At 39.7% G+C, this 24159-nt stretch overlaps 1 long non-coding RNA gene across 1 annotated transcript in view; it reads right to left on the bottom strand.

Moving 5' to 3' along the window:
* The window catches only part of LOC126354518 (uncharacterized), a 1203959-nt gene that overhangs the window by 339662 nt on the left and 840138 nt on the right, over window positions 1-24159 (bottom strand). Inside the window, exon 3 of the long non-coding RNA XR_007565348.1 lies at window positions 9875-9902. This is a non-coding gene — a long non-coding RNA (uncharacterized LOC126354518). The remainder of the gene's footprint in view (window positions 1-9874; window positions 9903-24159) is intronic.

The following is a 24159-nucleotide window of genomic DNA, read 5'->3' on the forward strand; positions in this document are numbered from 1 at the left end:
TGGGAAGTGGTCACAATTATTTGTCTCATCCATATATTTCTTTTTCTTTTTCGTCACCTAGTACCGGTTCGGCAATTGTAACGCTTATGACTGTAATAATCTACCGACTGTGATATAACCACTGTTGATATTTCATGAAACATCGAGGGCGCGCTGAAAATCAATATCTCAGAACATTTTATTCTGTTCTCAGTATGGGTTATATTATGGTATTACATGTCATCGAATTCCTCGACCGACTTTTCAGCTTCGCAACCCCCTGCCGCTAAAGAGCTCCGAATTGTAGCCTGTAGCATGACGGTGTGTAACTTAACAATGTCGGTGCTTTAGAAACAGTGTGCTGTAATCGAGTTTCTTGTCGCACGAAATGTCCCTCCAACTGAAGTCATAGCAGTGTGGAAGCTGTGTACAGTGATGATGCCGCACCTCAAAGGAGTACTGCGGTATCTTCAGCACTCCAAACCGTTTGGTTCCCTCCCATCGATCATACTCCACACGGACCCGACTAGGCCCCGTACTATTTTTTATCTGTTTTCAACGCTTAAACAACACCTTCGAGGACTTCACTTTGACAGTGATGAAGCGATGCAAACAGAGGTCATATTGTCGCTCCGTCAACAAAGTCAAACATTCAACAGTGACAGTATCAACAACCTGGTCTCTCGCTGGGAGAAATGTGTTCGTCGCAAGAATGGCTATGTAGATAAATAAATGTGTAGACTGTAACGCCTCGTAGCAAAACACATACTATATGTGGTAAAAACGCAGAAAAGGATAATTGAACTGGATGGTTGTAATTCCATGGACAATGATTGTGTGAGCTTTATGTAATAAACAGAAACCACTGTGTGTCATGTTTTTTACAATTGTATAGAATTATGTACCGATTTTTTAAACATAATATCTGTGTCAGCGTGAACTGAAACCGCCACAGACGATACGTATTAAATATCAAACAACGATGAGAATTTGTCAGAACGAGTGTAAATAGTAGTGACCGAGCATCATCTTCTTGGCGTTAGGTGAATAGGAAGAGCCTGTGACGCTATATTGTATCCTTCTGTAGCATTCTTTTGTCGAGATTGAGAGAAGGACGCCATTAGGTACTGATTTATAAAGGTCTGTAATAATTTCATCTGTCTAAATGTGAAAACTTACATTATGATTTGTAATAAGCTTGCCTGGTATTTTATCCCATCCTTTTAAGACCCTTTCGGCTATTTAAATATTATTCGTGGTGCAGAGCTGAGCTACGAACGAACGAGCCGCTACCACGGCGCATTCAAACTGCATTAAATGAAACCAATCATAACGCAAAGAAGCGGACAGGTAACAGTGAACTAAAATTATTTCTTTCGCTTTCGGGATTGCAGGGCAGAGCAGCAGATTTTATTATGTGTTTTAAAGGTGGACGCGGGCTGGGGATGATATATTATTAACAGTGAAAGAAGGTAATTTACCTTCATAACATAAAGGAAATCTTGCTGTACGTAGTTCTGGTCTGGCAAACATTATAGTAAACACATCGTTTTCTCTAATAACAGTCTCATGTTCTAGTGTTAGTCGTGGTACATATTGGTGTTTTACTGTTAACAAAAATCCACTGCAAAATTTTGATGTTGAACAATCATTGCGTACTGTAACATCAGTAGTGATAACGAAATAATTTTCAGTGCCGTTTTCAGTACTGTAAAGTAAGGGGTTACAGTAACCAAACAACGTTCCTTTAATAGAAAGCCAGAGCCAGAATAATAAGAACATAATATATTTTGTTTTGTTGAAAATTAATGATCTAAAGAAAGACTCAGCACAGCATCCCTAAAAAGTATTTCATGGCTCTTTTCGTAGCTACATATTTTATCTCATATATTAGATGTTACTCGAACAATAACAAAGCAAATAGAGAACCAGCGAAATTGTCGCCCAAAAGCGTGGGGCAGAATTTGCAGTGGCTACGAAAATAATAACGGTTTTGTGTGTTTCTTTTCATTGTCTATTGTCATACATAGGTATGTATTTAGTGATAAATGTATGTATGTGTCTCATGATTAATGCCATGTATTAATGAATGTACAAAAATTCTTTCATGAAAAAACGCATCACTGCAAGCGAATCAGAGGAAAAGATCCTGATAGTACTGAGAAACTGTAACAGCTACATAATCCGGGGGCAGCTGAACCCCGAAATCAGAAAAACTAAAGGTAAGACTACAGTGTATTTGTCCTGTTTGTAGAAGCTTAACTCCAGTGAAATGGTCTCATATCGCTAGTGGTGTGGGTAGTATTTATGACCGGGCAAAATTGAGTGTAGATAGTAATTTTTAGTGTGCAGTTTATTGTAGATAAATTAACATATTTTGTGTGCAAGTGGCAAAACTGAGAGACCCTCTTTCCGAGTAGGTAATTCACGAATATGGTTTAATTGCGTAGTCAACATCCGAGCAATATGGATACTGAGGGACAGCCATTAGTTAGTGCAGGATATATAGAAACACCCTACTTGTGCTGCTTAGCACAAGTACTCTCTGAGGATATACCATGTGAAAATGTGGGGGCGCGGGCACAGGAAGTGGTGCCACCGCCCACCAGTGCTGAAGGAGCTGTAGATACAGAAATTGTACCACCCCCAGGAAAGCAGGAACCAGAGAGTGGTAATCTGCCTGGCGGGTATTCACTTCAAGCAATATTAGAGCGCGCGCTCGATTGCCAGTCAAAATTTCCCCAACAACAAGCTGAAAAGGACGAAAAAATTGAGAGCTTTCTCGCACAGCAAGCTGCGCGAGATCACCAGAAAATTTCCTTGCCCAGCAAGATGGGCGAGATCGCCAACTAGAGAAAAGTTTCTTGCCGAGCAGGCTGAGCGGGATCGCCAGCAAGCTGAGCCTGACCAGCTACTTGTGCAATCGTTAGAAATTATGAAAAGAGAGATATCCTGTATGAAACAGAGTTATGAGTCGATACCTAACGCCGTGTAGTAGTAGACTGTACAGGTCAACAACCTGCAAGTAGCAAACACTAACATTGTAGACAAAATAGGTGTCTTGGCCAACCGATTATAAAAGCTAGATATAGATTCCACACAGCTTGTAGAGCAGAAGTGGAACGAACAAGCGACTAAAATTGGAACCGAATTCAACTCATGGGTAGAAGCGAAGGAAGGTGAGATCGACAAAAACATTGATTCTAAGGTACAAGCAGCCACGGAAGATACAGATTCCGAACCGTTCAGGACCGCAGTAAATAGTCAAGTACAGAACGACGTGCAAAGTATCAAACAAATAGTCAATGAGGATATTCCGCAGTGGCAAGTGAATATCACCAAACGGATATCCGACTTGGAAAAGTGTTTAGCACAGAGCAGCAAACATCTTGAACATGAAATTATGTCGCCAGCAGCCAAGTTTATGGCAACGCACAAACGTATGCGCGACGCAACAATGGTGAATCTTCAGGCGATAATGCGAAGAGCTGTAGCTTCGGTTCGGAGCACACAGCCTATGTCCCAGAAGCAAACTAGTATAGTCCAAAAATATTGGTTGAAGAAAGTGTGATCAAAAATAGGCAGTTTTAAACGTTTACTGCTGAACTGAAGTCAGTACACCCAGTAGTATTCATAAAAACCTTTAAAAATATCTTGCCTAGTGTGTGGAACGAAGCACAGAAAATTCAGTATGTACTGTCATACATTCATAGCTATGAGATACGGAAGTAGCAGACATCTGCATACAGTTCGAAAAGGCGTTTTTGTCGAAGTACTGGTCGCCTTGTATACAAGAGCGTTTCAGAAAAGAAGTATACAATCCCGAACCGTACTCAGCCGGTCTTGGGAATCTGAGGCGGTATTTCGAGAAGTATATAAACTAGTCGGGCTACTGGGATGAGCCTATATCTCCAAGAGACATAATAATACTCTTAAAATCACATTTATCCTTGCATATCAAAGAGAAACTAATACACGTACCAGAGGACGACATGGAACATTTCCTGTCTGTTCTAGATTCAATTGACTTAATCCAGGAAGACGCAAAAGCAGCGTGTGATAACTCACGGAACAATGGATCAAGGTGCAAAAATGACAGGAAGAATAGTGCACCAAACCACAACCAAGGAAATGGTGGGGGCGGTAACGAGAGGCAGGAGCTCTCGCAAAATGGTAATAATGGTAGAAGTTAGAACTGATATGAGCAGCCGACCCATAATAAAAAGCGTCGACTTGATGACCGGTGCGATTCCGGACAGCCCGGGACCAACCGATGGAAAAATGCGCGAGGTCAGGGGCATAGCAGTTACGGCGACAGTAATATGAATTGGAATCAGACTCACCGACCAAGCTAACAAAGGCAAGGTAATGACCGGTACGATAACAACAGACCAGCAATGCAAAACACGCCTATTGCGCGGTCGTGGCGGCCTACAAATCAAAACGTACACATAGTAGAGGGCACGGACAACAGCCGTCAAAGTACCTCGCAAGCAAGCCATCGAACAAAGTAGAATCGGCCACGATATACTCTCCGTCGCTGGCCGAGGGGTGGAGTGAGAGCAACACGAATGACAATACTATGCCTGGAATACATATGCTGCGATACAGCGACGGTATCAGTATGGAACCCCATGAATGTAATAAAGATAACAACGAAAATGTGCAAGCCATAAGCGAAAATCAGTGATGTTGCAATGAATATGATTATCGACACAGGTGCCTCAATGAGTGTAACGAGCACATAATTTTTAAGGCGCTGGGGAAGGGACGTAGCATACCGACGTTCCCGGTTTATAATTGCAAAGTGTCTGGAGCTATAAGTGCACAGAGCCAATTACTTAAGCACCAAATGCCGGTGGAGATTTGTAAGGAGGGTGAAGCCATAGTGAGCTCGTTCCTCATTGTTAAAGGTGGCCTGCATTTTGGGATAGATTTTCTCCGTGAGAGGGACGCAGTGATCGACCTCTCCTCGGGAAAACAAAGCATAATTAATAAAGGTTGGAGGATTGAGTTGTCTATAATGAAATCGAAGGAGGTACTTGTGCCATGTTGCAACCGAATTAATATCAAATGTAGGAACCCCTGAGTACTACACCTAGAAGATTATTCACATGTGACAGATCTTTATTAACCTAGTATGGAAGATAGAAATTTTGAAACAAATGTTGATGCATTTCAAATCAAAGTACAGGAATCTGAAAGTTTAAGCAACGTACAAAAGCAACAGTTAATGCAGCTGATGTCGGAACAAAACATGGTACTTACCAACAGACCAGGAATAATCAAGAGGTACCACTCAAAAATGGTTCAAATGGCTCTGAGCACTGTGGGACTTAATATCGGAGATTATCAGTCCCCTAGAACTTAGAACTACTTAAACCTAACTAACCTAAGGGCATCACACACATCCATGCCCGAGGCAGGATTAGAACCTGCGACAGTAGCGGTCACGCGGTTGAAGAATTAAGCACCTAGAACCACACTGCCCCACCAGCCGGCCAAGCGGTACCACTATCACATAGAGTTGATACCCCACAAAACGTACTGTCGCGCCTCTTACTCCATCCCTTGGTCGATGAGGGAAGTAGTGGCTACAGAGATTCGCAAGATGTTAGAATGGGACTGTAAAATTATTTATTCAATGACCTATCAGTTGTAAATAGTAGCAGTAAGGAGATTTGAATTGTGTTTTAGAGTATAAGTATGTTAGCGTTAAGAAAAAAATTGTGTGTATTTAAGATTTTGAGAAAGAAAAACATTTAATAGATATGTATAGCGTGAAAGTAGAATCAAAGAACTTGGCAATAGCATGCAAACTGAAGATTTTGTTTACAGGCAATAAGTGTCATTAAAATACTATCAAGCAATGAACAATCTTTTTGTTGACAAGGTACTAAATAATTTCTTGAATCATTTTTCACTTGTAGAAAGTATGTACGATTAATGATGAGAATTCATTTAGTAATGAAACAGGTGTAATTGTGTTAGAATTAAGGAACCTTGAGAGAGTCTCTACTGAATATAAAATGACTTTGTAGTATGAAATAATTATGTGGAGTAATATTACTGCCAATAGTGATCTGAGAACGACACTGGAGCAGAATTCAATGAAAGACAAACCCATTTCGTGTAACCTACAATTTTTATGTATCGATGCTGTAATTGAAGCCCATGTACTTGGTACACGTCCTTGAATATTAATTAAACGGAACGCGTATCAAGTCAATCTACGCGGAAACTACACTGTAGTCCCGTAGGACAGATCATAAAAATAATTCTAACGCTAAATGAAGTATTTATTGAGCAATATGCTTCAGTCCAGCTGTCATGCACATGGTAAAATCTCTTTGCTAAATGGGTGATAACCTGGCAAGCTACACCGAGAAAAGAAACCTATGTACCAAAAATCACACACCTTTAAATAATTACAAAAAAGCCATATATGCCTAGTAACAATACCAAAAGTGTGTGATGAACATTGTAAACAGAATGGACTCAATATAGATGAGAGTGATAATGCAAAGAACAGTTGATATGCATTAAAAATAAACTGTGTGCATAAACAATCCACGAAAAGACGGAATATTGTGTGTAGCCTACTGAACAATAAACGCTTTTAACCAAGTTGCATTTTCTTCCACAGCTAATAACCGGTATCCTTAAAAACAGTACTTTGTGTGGAATATTTGTTTCATGCGTTTTGACCGGGAGCCATGCGGAGAAGCAGAGACGGGTGCCATGTCGCCCGACAGCCGGTCGCGGGAAACAAATGCTACACGCCGACATTGGTGAATGGCTCGGCGCAGTTCGCGACTGCGCGGGCGCCACCCCAACACTCCGTCGCTGTTACGGTGGACAGGACTTCGACCCCAACGGTCGCTGACACGCCGCGTTCCAGACGGCGCTATGCAACAATTGCTTCCCGCCGCCCGCTCCTTACGACATTGTCGACATTCAGCCGAACATTACTAACTACGCTGTTAATGTACTAACATGAAAATGATTTATTGGATACGAAATTACGTGACAAACATTTTTTCTTTAGTTTACTGTGTATAAACTCAAAATATTAATATGTTAGATGATATATGTTTTCGTCACATTAGCGAAGCAAATTGACACGAATGCCATACCATGGTGGAACATTTGTAATCAGTAGTTGTAGAGACAAGTCATTATACTACTGTAAAACTATTTAAAGATTGCCTTCCTGTGTGGCACGGAACACAAGCTCAAACATTACCGGGGACGGGAAGAGGGTAGGAAGTACATTTTCAACAAGGGGTCTAAGAGTTTGACATTTTGTCATAAAGAAATTTCGTATATGACACTTTATCTATGAACATTTGAAAAATGCCAACCATATTTGATGAACAATCAGACTGAGTTTTACTGCAAACCAGGCGAGGTAGCCATAGCTCCAGTGCAGTTTTCCCTGGCTTCCTGAACGCACATAGCACGAATGGGGGAGCCAGAAAACTGTAATGACCCTGGGACTAGGTTTACGGTCATCTCACAAAGTGTAAGGAACCCACAAACAGTGTAAATAAAACTATAGCGCAAAACAGGAAACAGAGTGGATAGTGAATATCGCTAACAAGGTGGTAAACAATGACGAAACAGACGTTAGTGGCAGCATATTGCCAAACATTCTTAACCTTTGTCAATTGCTGCCAGGGGGCATTGTAACGTCTCCTAGCAAATCACATATTATATGTGGTAAAAAAGGAGAAAAGAATAATTGAACTGGATGACTGTAATTGCGTGGATAATGATTGCGTGAACTTTATGTAACAAAGAGAAACCACTATGTGTCATGTTTTATACTTGTATAGAATTATGAGTATAAATATGAGTATAAATGAGTATAAATAGTATGAGTATAAATGAGTATAAATAGTAGTGACCGAGCATTAATTTCTCTGTCGTCTTCTTGGAGTTACGTGAGTAGGAAGAGCCCGTGACGCTATATTGTATACTTGTGTAGCGTTCTTTTGTCAAGATTGAGAGCAGGACGCCATTAGGTACTGATTTGTAAAGATGTGTAATAATTTAATCTGTCTTAATATTTTGAATAGAGTTACTTAGTGAAAACTTACATTATGATTTGTAATAAGCTTGCCTGGTATTTTAATCCATCCTTTTAAGACATTTCCAGCTATTTAAATATTATTCGTGGAGCAGAGCTGCGCTATGAACGAGCCCCTGCCGCGGCGCATTCAAACTGCATTAAATGAAATCAATCATACCCCAAAGAAGCGGACAGGTAATAGTGAACTAAAGATATTTCTGTCAGCTTTCGGGATTGCAGGGCAGAGCAGCAGATTTTATGATGTGTTTAACAGGTGGACGCGGGCTGCGAATGATATATTATTAACAGTGCAAAAAGATAATTTACCTTCATAACATAAAATAAATCTTGCTCTGCGTAGTTCTGGTCTGGCAAACATTTTAGTAAAAACACCGATTTCTCTGATGATAGTCTCATGTTCTCGTATTAGTTGTGGTACTAATTGGTGTTTTACCGTTAACAAAAATCCACTGCAAAATTTTGATGTTGAACAAACATTGCGTACTGCAACATCGGTATTGATAACGAAATAATTTGCAGTAACCTTCTCAATAACTGTAAAGTAAGGAAGATATGTCGAACTTTATAGCGAGTTACAGTAACGAAACAACGTTCTCTTAATAGAAAGCCAGATCCAGAATAATAAGACCATAATAAATAGACGCTAGAGTGTGGAACCGCGATGCTGCTACGGTCGCAGGTTCGAATCCTGCCTCGGGGATGGATGTGTGTGATGTCCTTAGGTTAGTTAGGTTTAATTAGTTCTACATGCTAGGGGACTGATGACCTCTGCAGTTAAGTCGCATTGTGCTCAGAGCGGTTTGAAACTTTTGAACTTCTCAGCATGGCCTCGAATTATGTGGTAACTTAGTTTCGCCTTACTCCAATTCTGTATCAATGTTGGTAAAGTACCGCTGTTTAGTATTTACCTTGAGCTACGCATGTGACATCGCTGAGAATTACTATTCCGTTTTTATAATGTCACCCAGTTGTGTAAGCTATCTGACGATACAGCAGCCTTGTTTCACTGTATGGTGTCGATCACTCACTGTTTTTTCGAGAACTGAAGACTACGAACTTGGGTATTCGGTTGTCGTCATTCGGCAAGGAAATCTTCAACTACTGAAACATTCTAATTAGCCACAAAGATCGCAACGCATATTCATTATAAAGTGGTTACGTGATAATTGTTTCAGTCAACAAATCACTTACGCGTGTAGTAACATAACCTTAGTTATACATGCGGAACACTTTGAGTTTGATACTGGGCGCAATTTCACGTTTGTCGAGTTCTTCACAAACAATGTGCTAGGCAACGTCTATAAATAGACATAGGGTAATGTGAGACACGTTGGTTGATTTCTTTGTTGGTCTTCTGACATTTGTACTGAACTGAACCCCATCGTACTTCACTTTGACAATGGACAAACTGTTGATAAACGTTTCCTGCGATCTATACGAATTAGTTATCTATCTACCTCAGGAATTTTCTATAGATGAGTTTAGATTCCAAATGTATAAAAACACACCACTGTACACAGAAAGAAAGATAAAGTTGTTATAAACCATACATCCTAGTTATGTTACGTGGAGAGTTTATATTTATTGTTAGCATAATGATTAAAAAAAGCCTTACTCGGAGAGAGAAGTGTATTTGTCAATGAAAAATTTAAACCGACAGCAGCGAACCAGCTGGCAGCGGTGTGCATAAAACTACAATGGATGTCCATGTACCATACACTAATTTCCCTAACGACGAAGAGTTAACTTTAAAAATTAAGGCACTACAGTAATACAGAGGAGATAAATCTCAACACTCACCACACAGCGCTTAATCATGGACGCCTTCCTGTAACAGAAACGAGAAATAAGTTAAGCCTTTTACTGTAATTGAAATTCTGCTGCAGTGTGCGAGCGGCGCGTTTTGTCTCTCCAGTTTGCTTTTTATCGGAAAGAAAGTTGCAGCAATAAATAGCTGGGCCCAACGGAGTGACGCAAGCCCTCGGTAAGTGAGTCGGAAATCCACGGCAAGCGATAGCATCTGGAGGCGGCCTAGCTCAAGCGTGCGGGGCCTTTCTGGACTTCACTGCCTACGTCGGGGATCGTTTTGTTCCGCATTTCCATTTCTATGGGCACTAGTGCCGTACCGAGCTACCATCTACGTAAGATAAAAGGGCAGAACACTGAAACTAAAATTCTGTTTCGTTTTATATAAAAGGATATAAACTGCAACTGTATTACTGAAACTAAATTGTGTTTCGTTTCATATAACAGTATAGCAACTGATTTTTTTCTAGCACAATCCGAAAGTCACAGTTTACTATGTGGTGTTTTCAGGTATTTCCTTGTAGGGCTAAAACTAAATACTATTCTCGATTTGACGGGTTACTAATGTTAATGGTAACGCCATTGTTCTACTAAGCGTCCTCATCTCCCTCTTATCAGCAGGCTTGTGTGGTAGATATCTGAATGGGATACTTCACATTGTCCATTCTTTCAATGTCATGTTTCCAGTTACTTTGGCACTTCACTATCATGTTTCCTCATACTGCCTTCCTTTCTAAAATGTTCCAAACTTGAGACATTAAAGTGTTTCTCTGTAGTCTCAACGCTGATGGCCGAGTCCATGACTGAGCGTTTGAAGACATGGTCATCATTTCGTATCCGTACAGTAGTGGAGTACCCCCAATCTCTGTTTAGTTCCGGTTTGTTTGAGTGTTACATTTTTAAAACGCTGGTTGACTGTGACATATATATGCTGGAACGTGTTAAGCATTTCCTTTGTTATTAAAGACTGTAATTGGTTGGAACATCCTACAATATATTTTTAACTGGCTTTTGCTCAAGTATCTGCCAATGAAGTATAATGTCATATAATTTTGATTCTTTCCTTACAACACCACAGCATTTTCTTTTCTATCGATGGGTTAATTTTGTACTGTTTGCACATATTTTGCAATTTATCTTCATTATTCTAGATGATCAAGTCAGCAGCGAAATGCAAGCTGTCATTCGCGCATCTACGATTCGGAGCAATCCTTGGAGAAACTGTCCTTTTTTATTACATAGTCTTCAGTTGATCACACTAGGTATTAAATAATGTCGGTGAGACAGTACAAACTTCTCTTATTCATCCGCAAGTATGCTGTAAATTGTAACTTTGGATAGTAATTTTATTATTTCCAATTATTCTTTTAGTTATGGTTTATTTTCAACTGAAATTCGATTTTGAATGTCAATGCGACTATTAGCAATTCAGCTTACAGATAAATTGTTATACGGAACTTACTACTTATTACTTCGTTGCTTAATATAAGAGTGAGACAGAAAGCATCAAAGATAAAACTGTAGCTCTTACTTCCTGGAAACTGAGTTAATTCTTCTCTTCATATATATTTTACTTAATTTTACTATTTTTGTCAGTAAAGTTCGTGTAACTTTGTTAGTTTGGTAAATAAAATAAAACATCGCAATCACTCAATAACAGCGACTTTTATTTGAATGAACGATGAATTTTGAGCCCTGGAGACTCCTCGTCAGGTGCTTCGTCAGTCTACATCATTTTTGAAACTTTGCATTGGTACACGTCCTGTTACGATTACACAGGTATACAGCGAACTGGCATTTGGCGACCACCACTTTTATACAAGTAAAACAACTTCGAAAAATTACTTACTGTTTACATAAGTGGTTACATGTTTTCTAAGGACAGTATTAGTAGAGATATTAGCATACATTTAGACACTTCTCGTCGTGCGGCACATTTGTGAACAAAATTCAAAACAAGTCAAATTATATCAGTTTCTAAAGATGGTACATTTCTACACTTACACAGGTGGCACTATTTGTAAGAATTATAACGACATTGTATCATTAATTACATATAGATGTCGTTTGAAAAGCAATTATTTAAATTTAAATTAACACTGCAAGTGCTGTGTTCGGATGCAGGCTGAGTGGCATCCCTTCACTCCCAGCTTCAGGCAGTGTTGGCTTCGGTCACACAGCATGAGGCTGTTGCAAATGGGCATCACTGTGGGGGTCTGGATAGGGGTTTGTCGGGGACGGTCAGCTCGTTACACGCATCCCCCGATCGGACCACAACTGTGGCTTCCCAGAATACTGCCCACATTGAGGCTGATCCCTCACATGTGGTAGAGTGGGAGGTCGTCTCGAGGTGTGGCAGGGGGCGAAAGACATTCCGGAGGGCTGAACGGAAGTCCTCTCCAGTTTGTCTGACGAACCAGTTCCAGGCTCTGTCTCAGACTGATACTGATCTTCGGTCGGACATGGCTGCTTGTCCTGTTCCAGAGGTTGCCCCTCAGTCTGCAAGATCCGGGCCGTTGCAGAGGGTGTGCTTACTGGTAGTTGGGAGCTCCAACGTCAGGAGCGTAATGAGACCCCTTAGGGATATGGCAGCAAGAGAGGGGAAGAAAACCAATGTGCACTCCGTGTGCATACCGGGGGGGGGGGGGGTCATTCCAGATGTAGAAAGGGTCCTTCCGGATGTCATGAAGGGTGCGGGGTCGCTCATGTCGGCACCAATGATATGTGTCGCTATGGACCGGAGGAAATCCTCTCTGGCTGCCGGCGACTTTCTTATTTGGTGAAGACTGCCAGTCTCGGTAGCGGGATGAAAGCAGAGCTCACCATCTGCAGCATCGTCGACAGGACTGACTGCGGACCTTTGGTACAGAGCCGAGTGGAGGGTCTGAATCAGAGGCTGAGACGGTTCTGCGACCGTGTGGGCTGCAGATTCCTCGACTTGCGCCATAGGGTGGTGGGGTTTCGGGTTCCGCTGGATAGGACAGGAGTCCACTACACGCAGCAAGCGGCTACACGAGTAGCAGGGGGTTGTGTGGCGTGGACTGGGCGGTTTTTTAGGTTATATGGCCTCGGGCAAGTATAGAAAGGGTTACAGCCTCAAAGGGTGCAGGGCAAAGTCAGGACATGCGGGGACCAAGCAGCAATCGGTATTGTAATTGTAAAAGTGTCGAGGCTGCATAGGTAAAGTGCCGGAACTTCAAGCGCTGATAGAAAGCACCGAAACTGAAATCGTTATAGGTACAGAAAGCTGGCTGAAGCCAGAGATAAATTCCGCCGAAATGTTTACAAAGGCACAGACGGTGTTTAGAAAGGATAGATTGCATGCAATCGGTGGTGGCGTGTTTGTTGCTGTTTGTAGTAGTTTATCCTCTGGTGAAGTGGAAGTGAATAGTACCTGTGAATTATTATGGGTGGAGGTTACACTCAACAACCGAGCTAGGTTAATAATTGGCTCCTTTTACCGATCTCCCGACTCAGCAGCATTAGTGGCAGAACAACTGAGAGAAAATTTGGAATACATTTCACACTAATTTTCTCAGCATATTATAGCCTTAGGTGGAGATTTCAATTTAGCAGATATAGACTGGGACACTCAGATGTTTAGGACGGGTGTTATGGACAGAGCATCGAGTGACATTATACTGAGTGCACTATGCGAAAATTATCCCGAGCAATTAAACAGAGAACCGACTTGTGGAGATAACATCTTGGACCTACTGATAACAAACAGACCCGAACTTTTCGACTCTGTAGTGCAGAACAGTGAATCAGTGATCATAAGGCCGTTGCAGCATCCCTGAATATGGAAGTTAATAGGAATGTAAAAAAAAAGGGAGGAAGGTATCTCTGTTTAGCAAGAGTAATAGGAGGCAGATTTCAGACTACCTAACAGATCAAAACGAAAATTTCTGTTCCGACACTGACAATGTTGAGTGTTCATGGAAAAATTTAAGGCAATCGTAAAATGCGTTTTAGACAGGTACGTGCCCAGTAAAACTGTGAGGGACGGGAAAAACCCACAGTGGTTCAACAACAAAGTTAGGAAACTACTGCGAAAGCAAAGACAGCTTCACTCAAATTTTAAACGCAGCTAAAACCTCTCAGACAAACAGAAGCTAAACGATGTACAAGTTAGCGTAAGGAGGGCTATGCGTGAAGCGTTCAGGGAATTAGAAAGTAAAATTCTATGTACCGACTTGACAGAAAATCCTAGGAAGTTCTGGTCTTACGTTAAATCAGTAAGTGGCTCGAAACAGCATATTCTGACACTCCGGGATGATGATGGCATTGAAACAGAGGATGACACGCGTAAAGCTGAAATACGAAACACCGTTTTCCAAACCTGTTTCACAGAGGAAGACCGCACTGCAGTTCCTTCTCTAAATCCTCGCACAAACGAAAAAATGGCTGACATCGAAATAAGGAATAGAAAAGCAAGTGGAATCACTCAACAGCGGGAAGTCCACAGGACCTGTCGGGATAGCAATTCGATTCTACACAGAGTACGCGAAAGAACTTGCCGCCCCGCCCCCCCCCCCCCCACCTTCTAACAGCCATGTACCGCAAGTCTCTAGAGGAACGGAAGGTTCCAAATGATTGGAAAAGAGCACAGGTAGTCCCAGTCTTAAAGAAGGGTCGTCGAGCAGATGCGCAAAACTATAGACCTACATCTCTGACAACGATCTGTTGTAGACTTTTAGAATATGTTTTTTGCTCGAGTATCATGTCGTTTTTGGAGATCCAGAATCTACTCTATAGGAATCAACATGGATTCCGGAAACAGCGATCGTGTGAGACCCAACTCGCTTTATTTGTTCATGAGCCCCAGAAAATTTTAGATACAGGCTCCCAAGTAGATGCTATTTTCCTTGACTTCCGGAAGGCGTTCGATACAGTTCCGCACTGTGGCCTGATAAACAAAGTAAGAGCCTACGGAATATCAGACCAGCTGTGTGGCTGGATTGAAGAGTTTTTAGCGAACAGAACACAGCATGTTGTTCTCAATGGAGAGACGTCTACAAACGATAAAGTAACCTCTGGCGTGCCACAGGGGAGTGTTATGTTACCATTGCTTTTCACAATATATATAAATGAACTAGTAGATAGTGTCGGAAGTTCCATGCGGCGTTTCAGGAATGATGCTGTAGTATACAGAGAAGTTGCATCATTAGAAAATTGTAGTGACAAGCAGGAGAATCTGCAGCGAATAGGTACTTGGTGCACGGAGTGGCAACTGACGCTTAACATAGACAAACGTAATGTATTGCGAATACATTGAAAGAAGGATCCTTTATTGTATGATTATATGATAGCGGAACAAACACTGGTAGCAGTTACTTCTGTAAAATATCTGGGAGTATGCTTGCGGAACGATTTGAAGTGGAATGATCATATAAAATTAATTGTTGGTAAGGCGGGTACCAGGTTGAGGTTCATTGGGAGAGTTCTTAGAAAATGTAGTCCATCAACAAAGGAGGTGGCTTACAAAACACTCGTTCGACCTATACTTGAGTATTGCTCATCAGTGTGGGATCCGTACCAGATCGGGTTGACGGAGGAGATAGAGAAGATCCAAAGAAGAGCGGCGCGTTTCGTCACAGGGTTATTTAGTAACCGTGATAGCGTTACGGAGATATTTAGCAAACTCAAGTGGCAGACTCTGCAAGAGGGGCGCTATGCATCGCGGTGTAGCTTGCTCGACATGTTTCGAGAGGGTGCGTTTCTGGATGAGGTATCTAATATATTGCTTCCCCCTACTTATACCTCCCGAGGAGATCACGAATGTAAAATTAGAGAGATTCGAGCGCGCACGGAGGTGTGCCCTCCGCCACACACCGTTGGGTGGCTTGTGGAGTATACATGTAGATGTAGATACCAGATGCTACTATTTGTTGTTAAATTGTTGCACTATTAGGCATGTGTTTCTTTTGGATAAAAAAACATTTAAATAACCTGAAAAAGCAGTGCCTGTTAAACTCGGCCTATTAAGTAACATGTTTTCCGAAGATTTTTCTTTGAGTAATGTCATTTCTAACTGTTCTAGTACAAAGTACAAGTTTGGAGTTCAGTTAGGCTGTTGCGAATATCAATTACTCTGTTTCTATTAAAATACATACGAGTAGCTGTTGAGGATCTGTCAGTGTTTGCATCTGTGTGTTCTTCAGAACGTGAATGGAAAGTTCTTCCTGTTTCGCTTATGCAGAATGCAGGACAAGCACTGCACTGTAATTTATATATTCCACTGTGCTGTGTTATTGAGGTGTTTATATTAACAGTGTGGTGCAAGTGCTATCTACGTTTGCTGTTTTATCGTGAAGCATGATTTTACATTGGTATTTTTAAGTAAGCTTATAAGATTTTTGTGTCGTTACCCCTTAATAGGGTATGCTTGCGAAGATCTTGGTCGTGTTGGTCGTAGTTCCCGTAGTTTGTCTGTTCCTGGTGTTGGTCTGCATTTTGTTGGGCAGTGTGCCAATTGACTTTACTGACTACCCATCTACATCTACTTGGATATTCTGCAAATCCCATTTAAGTGCCTGGACAGGGTTCATCGAACCACCTTCACAATTCTCTATCATTCAAATCTCGCATAGCGCACGGAAAGAACAAAAACTTATATCTTTCCTTACGAGCTTTGATTTCCCTCATTTTATCGTGGTCATAGTTTCTCCCTGTATAGGATGTAGGTCGGTGTCAACAAAATATTTTCGCATTCGAAGGAGAAAGTTGGTGATCGGAATTTCGTGAGAAGATACCGTGGCAATGAAAAACGCCTTTCTGTTAATGATGTCCAGCGAAAATCCTGTATTATTTCAGTGACAATCTCCTCCATATTTTGCGACAGTACAAAACGTTCAGTCCTTCCTCGAACTATTTCAATGCACTCTCTCAGTCCTATCTGGTAAGCAGCCCACACCGCGCAGCAGTATTCTAAAAGAGGACGGACAAGCGTAGTTAAGGCAGTCTCCTCAGTAGATTTGTTACATTTTCTAAGTGTCGTGCCACTAAAACGCAGTCTTTGGTTAGCTTCCCCGACAAAATTTTCTATGTATTCCTTCCAAATTAAGTTATTCGTAATCGTAATTCCTAGGTATTTATTTCAATTTACGGCGTTTGGATTTCACTGATTTATCTTGTAACTGAACTTCAACGAATTTCTTTTAACACTCGTGTGAATGCCCTCACACTTTTCGTTACTTAGGGTCAACTGCCACTTTTCGCACCATTCGGATATCTTTTCTAAATCGTTTTGCAACCTTTTTTGATCTTCTTATGAATTTATTACTCCACAAATGACAGCATCACCTGCAAAAACCCTAAGACGGCTGCACAGTTTGTCTAAGAAAACGTTTAAATAGATAAGCAACGGCCAGAGCCTATAACACTACCTTGGGGAACGCCAAAAATCACATCTGTTTCACTCGTTGGCTTTGTGTCAGTTACTACAAACTGTGACCTCTCTGACAGGAAATCACAAATCCAGTCACATAACTGAGACGATATTTCATAAGCACGCAATTTCACTAGAAGCTTCTTGTGTGGTTGCCGTGTCAAAAGCCTTCCGGACATCCAGAAATACGGAATGGATCTGAAATCCTTTGTCAATAGCACTCAAAACTTCATGTGAAAAAAGAGCTAGTGGTGTTTCACAAGAACGATGTTTTCTAAACCCATGTTGTGTGTGTGTCAATAGACCGTTTTCTTCGAGGTAATTCATATGTTCGAACACAATATATGTTCCCGAATCCTGCTGCATTTTGACGTTTAGGATATGGGCCTGTAATTAAGTGGATTACTCCTACTACCTTTCTTGAATACTAGTGTGACCTGTGCAACTTCCCAGTTTTTGGGTACGGATCTTTCATCGAGCGAACGGTTGTATATTAAGTATGGAGCTAATGCATCAGCATACTCTAAAAGGAACCTAGTTGGTATAGAGTCTGGACGAGAATACTTGCTTTTATTAAATGATTTAAGTTGCCTCACTAATCCGAGGATATTTACTTCTACGTTACTCATGCTGTTAGCTGTTCTTGATTAGAATTCTGGAATATTTACTTCGTCTTCTTTTGTGAAGCATTTCGGAAGTGTTTAATAACTCTACTTTGGCAGCACTGTCTTCTATACTATCGCCATTGCTATCGAGCAGGGAAGGCATAGGTTGTTTCCTGCCGCTGACATACTTCACATACGACAATAATCTCTTTGGATTTTCTGCCCAGTTTCGAAACAAAGTTTCATTGTCGAAACTGTTATAAGTATCTCACATTGAAGCCAGTGCTAAATTTGGAGCTTTTGTAAAAGATCGCGAGTCTTGGGGATTTTGGGTCTGTTTAAATTTGGCATGTTTGTTTCGTCGCTTCTGCAACCGTATTCTGACCTGTTTTGTGTACTTTATTTGGTATAAACCTCTCAAATGCTGCCGACACTTTTTCTCTGAAATCAAGCCATTATTTATTACAACTGATTTTCATAGGACTAAAATTAACAATATATTAAGTGAGGTGTGAGACAGTACAGAGAAGTGAAAGCTTAAAACATCAAAGAGGTCAACGGTCTCAATAAGAAGATGATTTGAGAATGGTTGAATGTATGGAATGAAAGTTGAAGTAAACCGTATTGTAAATGAAGAGTTACAGATAGAAACCCTCTCATCATGAGACATCGTTCATCATGGCATTTAGTCGAAGACCGGGCAAATATTTCACAAAAGGACGCTTCATCAAGGAAGTTATCAATAAAATACAAAGAGTTGGGTGAGTTGGCAGTAAGGCTCAGAAAAATATGAAATTGCTAAATAAATAGGAATGTAGGATATTTTTATTATATTTAACAGATTATTCTGAAATGTTAATAGTGGATAAGAAAATCTGCAGCATCGCACGGTGGGTGCACAAAAACACGAAACAGTTAACAAAACCAGACGTACTAGAAAACAAGCAGAAAATCATGAATTACGTCGCCAAATTTTTCACTAAGGTGTTGAATTGAATATAAAAACATAGTACACTTACAGCTATGATGCAAACCGAACAAGAATTTAAAACAATACGACACGATACGCTACGATGCTATAGGGTATAAGCGGTACCCACGTATAAGGGATAAGTGGAAACTGACAACGTGCTAAATATTTATAAAACTGCAGTACAATTGTTCCAGTTACTTAGAAGGAAACAGAGGGAGTAGAAGAGTGTGTAAGATTCATATGCTAGATGATGAATTTAATACAATAGTATTAGGGAAATTGAAATGATGGGCTCGCTCGTAGCGTACAATAGCTACTAATTTTATTTCAAACAGCCGCATAAACTACGAGATGTGGCACTTGATCAAGTAACTGTCTAGTATACAACGTGTGAATTGTCGGTCATACTGGTTAAACCAGCGTTTGCCGAACTATCGCCCGTGAGCCGCATGCTGCTCTAATTAAGTATTGGTGTGGCCGGCGGTAATCAACAATATTTTCTAGTAATCAGTTACCCTCCTCCCATTCCGTAAGGTGCTCTCATGTATAAAAAGACTTCAGACTTCTGATTACTTTACAAATGAGTTAAAGTTTTACATATTTGTTATTAACGCGAGGAAAAGTTTAGAAAAGATTTCAAATTATGGTTCAAGTCTCTTGGAAGTTTCTAAGTGCTATTATTCTTAAACACTTGATGAATATAGTCTTGATATTTTGCGAGACGTAAAATATGTTGCCTCAAGACACATGCAGAATTTTAACTGTAATACTTGTCTTAGTGTGTTAAGCTTAATAACTGTACTGGGACAGCATTTTAAATATTGAAAATCAAATTTTTTAGCCCTCGGGAGTCATTAGACAGGTAACCTATAACAGAGACGGGGTGATCTAGCACCTGATTAGTGGAATATGTGTACTCATCAAGCAACAGGCAGCCGAGCAACTATCAGCCAAATACCAAAACGTTAACAACCTACGAGCAATTTTCTTGCTCAGTAACGAAAAATTAAAATACTTACGATAACAATAGTACTTCCAGACGTGCTTGATTTCAATTGACCTTGATGAATCCTGTCACGAGCTAAGTAAAATTGGCCGCTTACTTCAGTGTTTGTCTTCCAGTGGCGACGATTCACAGGCGTGTACCATTGCTGTGATATAAGTTTCAAGCAGGAGTAATACAGATTCGTAATAGAGATGGTGATCTTCAAATGCTGTAGATATTTGTAGTAAGGAATATGAAATTAACTTAAGGCTGACGTAATGCAACACAGTGAGCACAAGGTAAACGACATTCAAAAAGTTTAGCTAACATTTGTGATCGTTTTTCATATTCCTTAGCGTATTAAATACAAGTGCATTTTCTTTTATTGGACAATTAATCATCCGCTCATACAGATAATTTAACAATGCTTCAAGATTCAATTACAGTGTCAAAACTTCAGCACTTGTTGACGGCGGCCAGCTACCACGTCCTTAGAGTAACTAGTCTGTTTGGGACTCGTGACATAGTAATTTATGTGGGATGCCAGTTAATAATAAGAGGTATGAAATAACAGAATTCTGGGTGGTACTGACCAGTAGTGTTGGACATTTAAATTCCATCTACTTCTCATATGAAGCATGTTATACACGAAGAAATCCTATTTTTGAGTTGTTTCACATGTACCATATGTCACGTGTCTTGCGTAGAGCTGACGTTTATATTTGATACGAATAGACTGACTGGATGCAGAGCTTTATCAAAAATGGAAATGGATGGGAGACGTCACCACTTACCTTTAATTTATGCTATAAATCAATTAAGACAGCTTACTCTGCTCTCAGAAGTAACGTAAAATGCATGTCATACTAGAGCGTATCGAACAAATTTATTCGATCAAAATGTGTAATAATTCATAAGGAGAAAACCGCGGAAACTAAAAGCAAGCTAAGTGGAGCGTTACGTTATCATGCCTCACATGGCACTTGTTATATCTTTTGCAGTAGCTGATGTAAACATAGTTCTGAAAATCTAATGCTTATCTTTGACACAGTTCGGGCTTAGCTGTTACTGATTGATTTGCATTTCCTGGATGTTACACTACAGGTCACTCTAAAGAGCTATCTACGAAAAGCTAGAACGAAGCACACATGCAGAAAATATTTACTAATTACAATTTGTTTGCTGACACGCGACATACTTTCACGTAAGAAGCGTATAAAGTTACGCTTGTGGGTGTCAAAACATCGTTAGCGTGCATCTACATTCATATCATAGCTGTCAACATCCACCGAGACAGTTAGGTGCACAAACAGTAGTATCTTGTCGAAAGCGAGAGCATACAGGCGCACGGAATTTCAAATAATAGGTACTAGAATGAAGTAACGCTGATCGTCAATGCTCCATTTGATTATGTCAAGTAAACTGTCAGTGCAAATAGCGCGGGATGAGAGCTGAACAAAGGTACTATACAATATAGAGGTGGATTGAGAAATCGATAAGTATGTCAGACATGTTTATGATTTATTAATATGTACAAAGAAGAAAGTAAAACTGAGTAATCAAGCTTTTTGTGAATAGCGAGATTAAAAATGAGCCTACAGGGTTAGGTACAATGGAGAACGTGAGAGCTTTAGACCATGAATGACTAAAAATTAGAAAGATACGTGTAATAATGCAAAAACATAAATTACGTGGAGCAGTGTCGATTTATATACCTATGTAGCCTACAATACCCAAGGAACAATAAGATTAAAACGGTGCAATTCACAATAGTTAAAGGTGTGTTTAACATCTAAGTATCGCGACTTATTATCGTCTCATTGATTCGGAACGATGTTACCTGTGGCTTACGTAACATTTATACAAGTATGTAATACAAATTACAGAGTTTATTCTGCCTACGACCCATTACCTCTTATGAAACGGACGTTGTAGAACATTCACGGGCACGGAACAAATGGAGCGAGAATGTCGTTGGCGGTGATCGAGAAGTAAATACACAATTTATTAAATGTGACACTGGTAAAAATAGCCCAATCATGTCTCTAAGCTTCAATAAATTGATGGCTATGATAATCGATAGGAAGAAAACTATTTTAGCGCTTATCGTGCTAGGAAATCTCAATTTTAGGCTAGAGTTATATCATTAGACGGTTAAATAGAGAGCAATACTGTCAATAATGTGAATGCCATAATAACGGCACAGGTAGACTGTATTGTATATAACTCACTACTAGTGCTCCTTGATTTTCATTTTTGAAGTGAAAAGTATTCACACGAAATATGTAGATTTTGTTAATTGGAAGGGGCATCACTACACAGATTTTTCGAAGCAGTCAACGTTCGTGGATATTTCAGACAGCGTTTCCATCTCGTACAAACAACGGAAATAATTCTTTAAGGAAAATATAACATCACGATACCACAAATAATCATGTACCACTAGAACCATGTTAGTGGAATAAATAATGAGAGCTCAGGAAGGGAACTGTGTTTATTAAGTAGCTGAAGCACTTCTTAAAGCTATTTTTTTATTCATTTGCGCATTCATTTTCGCAGGTTGTTTGTAAGGCTAATAGTACAACAGCAAATGTCTATGTGAAGGGATTACAATAAGGAGCGAAAAAGAAGCTAGACGGATTGGTTAAATTTAAAGAGGACTAAACATAGAATTAATTCCATGCTTGTTACGGACTAGCTCTGGTAATGTTAAACTTGTTTTTTCTTTCACATGAATTCGTATAACACTGTTGAGGAACATTAAAAAATAAGTTATAGAATTACAAATTATTTGCCGAGTTAGTCAAAAAATTCGTTAAATTTTATCCTCATTCCGCCTGACGCCTGCAGAGAGTCACGGGATTTTAAAAAACTGGTGAAAGGATATGAAGATAAAAAAGGCTTCACTAAGGGAATTAGATTATTTCAGTTGTCATTAAGGAAATTTAATTTTTTTTACTTATTACTTATCGCTTAACTGTCAGCATAATTAACGTGACTTACTTATTTCCTGTGACCTCTCAGGTTTTCTCATTAATAATGTACTTTGCTTAGCAAGGGAGAGTTGCATAATGTGAAATCTAAAACGGCTATGCACCCGAAAGCCCACCTTTGATAATAACTATGCATAATAATGAAGCTTAATTATTTCTAAGGTGTTGTCCTTTCCAATACTAAATTTTAGTATCTTTGCTTTATTTTCATTTTCGTTGCCATTTGTAAGTTCAGTACATTGTCAAAGAAATACCTGAAAAATTTATCAGTAAACACAATACGTAGCGCTAAGTAAGTATACAGTAATTCAGTGTCGCAGTGTGTACTGAAGGCTTACCACGAACCTGACTTCGAACTAATCTGTTTAGTTGGTTCTGTCAATTACAGTTTGATAGGATCCAACACATAAGAATAATAATCTTGTGGCTGCGACATTCGTGCATGGCGTATGTTAAAAAAAAAGAAAGAAAAATCTCCTGTGGGCTCGGTAAGTATTTTGTAAATGAAAACAGGTGTCAACAGTCGGTGGCTTCGAATTGTTATTCAATAAATGCTATCATTTTTTGTATCTTAATGCTATTTTTAGTTTTGGACTATTATTCTAGTATTATTGTAAATGCTAGAGGGAAATGTTTAGTTTGATATATATTATTAAGATTCACATAGGCTGGTCAGACTTGTTTCCCTCACACAAATATACGAGTATATCAGATTTCATTTTATGTTATGATTTCCGAAATCCGTGTGCAACGAAAATTTTTTCCTTTTATCTAATTTTATGCGATTGCAATGTACTGAATGTACGTATGCCAGTGATATGCATTATATTGTATGTATTATCGTTGTTATGTAAGTGGAGAGGGAGGCAGCAGACAGTGGTGAGAAAGAGTGACCTGTCAAACAAAGGAAGGAGTTTTAAGAGAAGTAAAGAATAACTGCCTTGGGGAAAGATTTGAACAGTGTTTTTTGGAGAAAAATATTACGTAGAGTATTTTAACTGAAAAGAGGGAAAGGTAGAGTTGGGTTTGGAACAGTATGGAAGGTAAACTAGACCCTACCTGACTTTATTGCTGGAAATTTAAGAAGCATTTCTCTGAGAAATTATTGGGAAAGCCAATATAATCGCCTTTTATTATTATAAATTTCTCTTTCTGCATTTAATAACGAAAATTCCACTTTAAATATTATTTTATGTAAAGTGAATATATAGTGATATTAGGAATTGTTATTATGAGATCATAGATCTATTTTACTGGTACGAAAAATTAATTCTAGTTTCGATATTAAACATTTTTCTTTCTGACCCAAAATAATTTGAAAATTCTTTTAATT

The sequence above is a fragment of the Schistocerca gregaria genome, chromosome 3, assembly GCF_023897955.1.
Source record: "Schistocerca gregaria isolate iqSchGreg1 chromosome 3, iqSchGreg1.2, whole genome shotgun sequence".
Lineage (NCBI taxonomy): Eukaryota > Metazoa > Arthropoda > Insecta > Orthoptera > Acrididae > Schistocerca > Schistocerca gregaria.